This window comes from Corvus brachyrhynchos, unplaced genomic scaffold, assembly GCF_000691975.1.
Source record: "Corvus brachyrhynchos isolate BGI_N302 unplaced genomic scaffold, ASM69197v1 scaffold22, whole genome shotgun sequence".
Classification (NCBI taxonomy): domain Eukaryota; kingdom Metazoa; phylum Chordata; class Aves; order Passeriformes; family Corvidae; genus Corvus; species Corvus brachyrhynchos.
In genome coordinates, this window is record NW_008238355.1 from 1,168,566 (window position 1) to 1,176,566 (window position 8,001).

The following is an 8,001-nucleotide window of genomic DNA, read 5'->3' on the forward strand; positions in this document are numbered from 1 at the left end:
GTGTGGGTGGTTCCGCACGAAGGAAGCTTTATTGTGGGTCCCCTCTGGCGAAGGGAAGCCAGGGACGAGAACTCACTCTGAGAGCCACAGGGGCCAGAGGGCTTGCTTTTATAGGGATACAGGGGATGGGTGAAGACCAGTGGGTTACAGAGGATCTGGGATGGGTGAGGACCAGTGGGTTACAAAGGATCTGCATAGGGTCTCCTAAGGGATTGTGGGTCTGTCTTTTCTCACCGTGACTAAAGAAGTGGTTCCCTTTCCAGGGAGTCCTGCTGGGCAATTGCGAAATCTCTTATCCCAGCAGAGATCCTTCCAGGGCAGGGGCTGGGCATACCCCACAAAAATCTTATTAAGAAATCTTTTGAAAAGAAAGAACACACAGCTAAATTCTGTATAAATAGATGTATTTAATTTAATTTTCTTATAAAATAATTTGTGGGTAGGAAAATCTATTGACTGAACAAGATTGCTTAAACTTGAGCTTTATTTCATCTCAAGTGAGAATTTTTCAATGAAAACAAACCTTCTTCTCCCTAGTCTTCTGACAGTTTGTATGTGACAAACCCATTAACAGAGTTTATGGCTTCCCAAATATTGCTCCTGGTTTTTTTTTATCAAGACCATATGTAGGTCTTGCAAACTCTCCCTAGAAGGACAAAATTGCTCTCTGCATCTGCCTACAGATCTCATGTCTTTGAAAACTCTTAGAAATGCAAAACCCCCTCTATCTAGTCAGAGGGGACAGAGAAATATGGTGCCCTTGACAAATGCAGTTCTTAAATGAACAAAACAAATTATGTTGCTGACAAGAGCATATTGATCAATTACTACCTAATAATGATAACTAACATCATGGAGAACATAAATACACCTATAAAATTATTCTAATAATACTAAAGAAGAAGAAAATAATTTTTCATAGTAACTGCTTGTGTGTAACATTTTAAACACCTATCTCTGGAGATTTTTAATAAACCTGTGAAAGGTAAGAGATTTGTGTTTGTTTTCTCATATTCAAAAATATAAAATAAGTATTTTTTTAAAAAATTATTATTAATTAATTTTTAAACTATGTAGCTTAATGTATTAAAATCTATTTTATCTCAATTTATTACTCATGTCCATTAATCCTGTAATCACCAACATACTCTTAGAGAAGTCTCATTGAAATACTACTTGATTTAAATCCTCTTTTTTTTACAAGAACGTTACAATAATACAACATGTGTGAATTTGTATTTACAAGATAAGCTCATCTTACAAGTAACAGTTATGCTAAGTTTTGAGTTTTTTTGTTTGGAATTACTTACATTGGCCTACAGCTATATTGCATATATATGTATTACTTTAATAACTGTACAAGTCCTAGAAGGAAGAACTATGGTTCCTAATCACATAACAGAATAGAGAAAACCCTTTATTCATAACAGAACTGAATTTGTGTCACAAAAATAAAGATTTCCCTACTCCTCAAACTTACTACACTATTAGGCCCATGATGTGATTCTTGGGTTTGCCCTACTCAGGACCAGGAATTAGACTTGACAATTCTTGCAGGTCCCTTCCAACCCAGGATATTCTACAATTCTATCCCTCTTTCTGCTTTATCTCTCTGCCCTCAAATGATTATGGAAAAGTTTGATAAGTGTGGTTAATACTGTGACAACTAGTACACTGTTTTGTGTACACTCCTTTAGCCAGTTTTGTGTTTCTGTTGGTTTTATTTTTTTTTGTTTTGTTTTGAATTGTTTTCATTCTACATTACCGCATGTACGTGAACTGGCAAATACACTGTAAATTACCACTTTTTCAAGAATTTCAGCAATATATACAATGAAATTGAAACTTGTAAAGCTTGAAAACTCTGCAAATCTGCAAATACTAAAAGTGGTCTTTTCCCAGTTGTTTTAAAGACAATACCTGTTGGGCCAATCACAGTTGAGGCACATGACATTTGTGTCAGCGTGTCTGTGTCTAGAGAATGCACACATGAAATAGGTTTCTAATAACGTTAAAACTTTCTGAAGAAACATTTTGTATGAACTGGAATACTGTTTGTAGCTTTCTGAATGCCCTGCTTTGGCTTTAATCATGCTTCTGAAATACGTGTTGTAATTTTTCAATTTAGAGTTTCTCTCTGAAACATATTTACCCAATGTGACCTCAAAAAATAGAGACAGAGACCAGTTTCAAGCAGCATCGATGCTGTTATGACAGAAAAATCTACTTGCAAAGTGTGGAAATGCAGTGAAATTACAGTCAATATATACAAAAAATCAATATATATATATTTTTTTTTTTCCATAATGAAAGTAAATTTCTATTTTATAAATCTCAAACAAGAAAGGCTAGCTTCCTACATCATCATAAGAAGAGGATATATATACATACATACATATATGTATATATATATGATCCAGTCTATTAAATCTGAAAGGAGTAATAGTATCAATGTAGATGACATAGAAATTGATAATATTTTACTAAACTATATAAGAACTTTTACACATTAATGACTAAGATTTCCATGGAGGAGACCGATTTATTTTCAGTGAGGCAAAATTCCTCATACCTGACCAAAGGCAAAGGTACAGAATCTACAAAAAAGTAAAATATGCAGCCATTAAGTACTTTAAAGCACAGGCAGTGTTCCAGGATATGACAGGCTGCTGAGAAATAGTTATAAAACCTTGTATCATTTTGCCTAATTATGTATTTGATTAATTTCAGAATCTTATAGATGTTAATTAAATAAACTAGGAGATTTCCATGTGCCACAAACTGTGTCCAGGATGACTCAAAAGCCGACACAGTTTTCTCAGGGGTCAGATGCATTATGAACAATTTTACAGCATTTGTGCACCACTGAAGTCTTAACATCAGGTATTGTCTTCTGGTTTTGCCCTTTTGTAAAATATTAAATATACAGGTTGCATGCTGAAACAAGCCCCAGTTTGGTATACATAATTCTTTATCCAAATTTCTCTCCTAAGTTTCAACAGATGTATCATCCTCCTTGCATCTTCCGGGCTCTTTATTCCACTCTTGAAGCTTTTGCCTACACAAACACATGCCATTTTTCCAGTAGAGCAGAAGACTGTGCAAAAATAAGTATTTTCAAACCAGTCAAGATGCCTAAAAGTCAAAGACATCTGAAATTGTTCCAGAACATTATTTGGCTTAGTTTGTAACACATTCTGAAGTTAAAATTTATGTGAATGTGTAAGTTGTGTGCTGTAGCAAAAGTCCATGTCAGAACAGCTTGTGTGCCTGCTCAAAGACTCTCATCCTGCCTAGATATAGAGAGTTTACGACTACACAACACATGAAAAAACCCCAGCCCGCAAATCCAGAAGATATTTTATAGTTCCAGGCTGCTTTACAGACTGCAGAGATATGAGCTCTATGTCCAGATCCAGACAAATAAATGAACACATACTAATCATGTTTGCATTACGAATAGCAGTGAGAAATATGAAGTGATATTTCATTTCATTTCATCTGAAGCATATGAAAAAGAAATGCTTCAGATAGTTTTGTGTAAGTGACCGGGGCACAGACCCAGACTGGTAGGAAATCTGAATCGTTTATTCAAAAGAAACGAGCTGGTTTTACACACTTTTTCAAGGCACAGTATTGCCTTACATGGTAATCCTCACTACGTGACCTATCCCGTGTTGCCACATCAGCAACACACTTTCCAAATGTCCTTCTGTGAGGTGATCACTCTCTGTTCACCCGTCCGTCAGCTCCCAGCAGGCTCCTCTCTGTAGGGTCTGCCCTGTGACACCTCCTGCCCCCAGGGTCTGGTGGAGACAAGCCTCTGTGTGCCACCATGTGCTCCTTTGTGCTGCCATGTGCTTCTGCAGCCATGTGCTTCTGCAGCCATGTCCCACAGCCTGTAGCTCAAGTCTATCTTATCTCTCCCCACAGTTTCTTCTATGCTCCTGCAACAAATACAACTGCTTTCAGACTGAGACTGCAAATTCATTGCTTTTTGGTACTTTCTTTTGTACTACTTTATATCAGGTCATTTTATTTGATACCCAGTCCCACACTAGGATTTGAATATATCTTTCAGTGGGAACTAGCTTCATATGGATTTCATCCCCTCCCTCCCTGAGCTACTATGTCTTTCATTACTTTTATTTTTGTAATATACTAGCACATGATAGGGTACTTACTTTCTTCTTGTTTTTATTTCTTTCCACAGCTTCACAGACTGAGGTGTTTTAGAGAATTCTGTGTAAAGGGTAGAAAAATTTATTTACCTGGTGTTACTGTTGCTCCTGAGGATATGTTGGGATGAACTCATCACCACAAGATGATAGGAAAGATGTCTGGGGATACAGCAAAACTTCTTCAATTAAAATTTCCCACTGGCGAATGGGAGAATGGAAGTGAAATGCCAAAAAATCTATTCTGTGCACAGACATCTGTCTCAATAATGGACAAAGACAGAAAAAAAGTAATGATTTAGGCAAGTAATGATGCATTTCTATTAAATGCTTTCCCATAGAGAAAGAACAGCCAAAGGAGTTTAAAATTTACCTTTCCTATCAGAGACTCCCTAAGTTTCTGTAGCCTCTGTTGTGGGCCTCTTTTTGCAGCAAAAGAAGCCAACACTGCCTGAGAAGGTTGACTTCTGTAACTGGGGGTAGGACTGAAATCATTCATGCAAAAAGTCCCAGCTGCTTGCTATTTGAAGAAGCATGCGTTACAATACTAGAAAAAAAAATCTGTCATAATAGTAAGATGTATAGAGGATTATGTTTTTACTTCTTCTCATGTATCTGAAGTATGTGGACGAATGTGAAAGATGTGTTCTCTTCATAATCCCCTGTTTTTATCTTCCCTTTAACTAGTCCAAGCTTATAGAATGAATTCAGAATGTAAAACTCAGAATTCAGAATGTCTCTTGCAGGTCACTGACTCCAAATTCAGAACTGGGGAAGCTTCTGAAAAACAGTTAATAAAAAAATCACTCTAATCTGTCAGTTAAAGAATTACTATGAAGAGGTCTAGGAAACATCTAGTTACTCGGAGCAGCTGAAGATTTGTGCCATATGGGTAACTTGTTTCAGAATTTCTCTCCCCGGTTTTATAATCCATGTATCTTTAGGGACCTTCTCTGAATCTTAGAAAAGTAAGCATGGATGGATTTGAAGATAATCTTTTTACTAATAAACCTTTTTAATGAACATAGCCATTAAGGAAGAAAGTGAGTTCAGGAAGAAATTATAGATTATGAATCAAATTAATTAGCATGATGAAACCATAATCCTTTAATCACTAACACTCTTCTGAGTTTTATTACTTATTAGAACATACAGACTGACTTAAAACCTGATATGAAATCCAAAAAAAAAAATCCCTTCCTGTCCTCTAGCACGTCAACATTTCTACCCAATTTAGTGTCATCTGTGAACCTACTGAGGATGCACTTGATCCAGTTGTACACATCACCAATAAATAAATATATGGAACAGGACCAGTCCCAACACTGATCCCTGGGGGACACCACTAGTGGCCAGACCCCAGCTGGATGCAGCACCATTCACCTTCACTCTCTAGGTCTGGCTGTGCAGCCAGTTCTTAACCCAGCAAAAATGCACCCATACAGGCTATGACCTGAGAGCTTTTCCAGGAAAGTTCCATGAGAGGCAGTCTTTGATGAAGTCCAGGTAGACTACACCCAGAACTCTTCCTCCATCCACTAGACAGGTCACCTGGTCATAAAAGGAGACCATGTTGGGAAGGAAGGACCTGTTTTTCTCAGATGCATGCTGGCTGGACTTGATTCCCTTGTTGTCTTGTACATGCTGTGATCGCACTCAAGATGAAATGTTCCATAACCTTTCCAAGGACCAAGGTCAGTCTGACAGGCCTGTAGTTCCCAGGATCCCTCTTCTGACCCTTCTTGTGGATAGATGTTAGGCTGGCCAACCTCCAGTCATCCCAGACCTCCCTGGTTGTCCAGGACTGATGATAAATGATGGAGAGTGGCTTTTTGAGCTCTTCCACCAGCTCTCTCAGTGCCCTTGAGTGAATCCCATCTAGTCCCAGAACAAGTGTGCGTCAAGTGTGCTGTAAGTCGCACAGGAGGTCACTAATTATTTCTTCCAGGATTACAGGAAGTCTATGCTGCTGCCTCTCCTCGTGTACCAGCTCAGAGTCTGGCTGCCCTGAGGATAACTGGTTAAAGACTGAGACAAAGAAGGCATTAAGTACCTCAGCCTTCTCCTCATCCTTGTTGACAATATTCCCCTCCATGTCCAATAAAGGATGGAGGTTTTTCTTTGGACTCCCTTTTGTTGTTAATGTTTATAAAAACACTATTTAAAAAAAATTATTTCATAGCAGTGGCCAGATTGATTTTTAGCTGAGCTTTTGCATTTCTAATTTTTTCTCTTCATGACCTAATGACATCCTTGTACTCTCCCCAAGTTGCTTTCCCTTCTTCCAAGGATTGTAAACTCTAACTGAAAACTGCCTGTTCAGCCAGACTGGTCTTCTGTGATTTACCTTTTGGTACATAGGGACAGCCTGCTCCTGCACCTTTAAGATTTCCTTCTTAGCTGTCCTGAACCTCTTTGTTATTAAGGACTGTTTCCCAGGAGATTGTTTGAACCAGTCTCTTGAATATGCCAAAGTCCATCATCTGGAAATCCTGGGATAAAGTTTGGCTGATCCCCTTCCTTATTTCACCAACGATTGAAAACTCTTATAATTTCATTGTCACTATGCCCAAGATGTCCTCTGACCACCACATCTGCCACCAGCCCTTCTCTGTTTGTAAACAGCAGATCTACCAGCCCCGAGGAAAGACGCCCCCCCTCCCTGCCGTGTCAGGAGGTTCTCTTCCACACGCTCCAGGAACCTCCTAGAGTGTCTCTTGTCTGCATTTTTGAGTTTCCAGCAAACATCCTGCAAGGTAACACTGTGGCGGTGTTGGTGAGGAGTTTGCTGCTTTATTCCGAAAGCACCTCTGGCAAGGGATCACTCTGGTGGTGCCATGTAGCATGCTAGCAGGCTAACTTCCTCACCCATGCAGCTGGAGGCATGGAAACACACACACACTTAAGCTGGATAGCTCAGTGTTACCAGAGATAAAGAGTCAGGAGGGGACTCCATATGGCATTCCATGGGCGAAGATTTATTGCAGCTGCACCGTGAATGGAGTTCAGTGACCAAAGAGCAGAAACAATGCAGGGTCCAGGGTTTTGTATGGGTTTTGTATTTGTCTGAGGGCACGGGGGCGGTACAAAGGTGGGACTAGGGAATGGGAGACAATGGGGAGAAGGGAAGGATGGAGTGGGCAACGAGCCAACCAGACAGACCTAATCTGCATAGCACCACAAAGCCTGATGGGAAAGGCTTTTCCTTTCTCACCCGAATTCTGGGGGTGTTCCTAGACTTTGGAGTTGGCCCATCAAGGGGCTTTTTCTAAGTTGGAGCCCTTTGGCTTTTCGGCCATCAGAGCCACTGACTCAACTGTTGGTTCAGCCGCCTCAAAAGCAGGGTAAAGCCTCTCATAATAATATAGCAACAGTAAAATATCAGCCAATGTCTTATAGAGAGGTTGCGTTTTTATACTGGCTGGGTGGTGTGTAGCAGACTCCCTGTGGGATGTCTGCCTTGTTGGCCTTTCCCTGATCTTTACCCACAGGCACCCAACCTTATCATCACTGCTCTTGGGCTCTGTACAGTTGAAACCCTCCCTAACTGTCGTGTTCCACTGTGGGGAACTGCGAGGAGTTCTTTTAAAAATGGATGGTTGGGAACAGAATGAAGCCAAACGAGGCAAACATTATATCTGAGAACCGTTCATTGATAACAAAAGGAGGAGGAAAAGGAGTTGCCCGAGCAAAAGATGGCTAGAGGAGGCAGAAAAGAAAGGAAAATGGAAAAGGACTGGGGGAGAGGAGAGAGAAGGGACAGAGAGAAAAAGAGGGCGTTACGACCAGCGAGCCAGGGCAGTGCACTCGGTGTCCAGGCCGT

General features: G+C 40.0%; 1 long non-coding RNA gene across 1 annotated transcript in view; it reads right to left on the reverse strand.

Annotated features, from left to right (window-relative positions):
* Positions 1–177: 177 nt before the first annotated feature.
* The window catches only part of LOC108446980, a 20,984-nt gene continuing 13,160 nt past the window's right edge, over positions 178–8,001 (reverse strand). The window contains exon 3 of the long non-coding RNA XR_001862325.1: positions 178–358. This is a non-coding gene — a long non-coding RNA (uncharacterized LOC108446980). The remainder of the gene's footprint in view (positions 359–8,001) is intronic.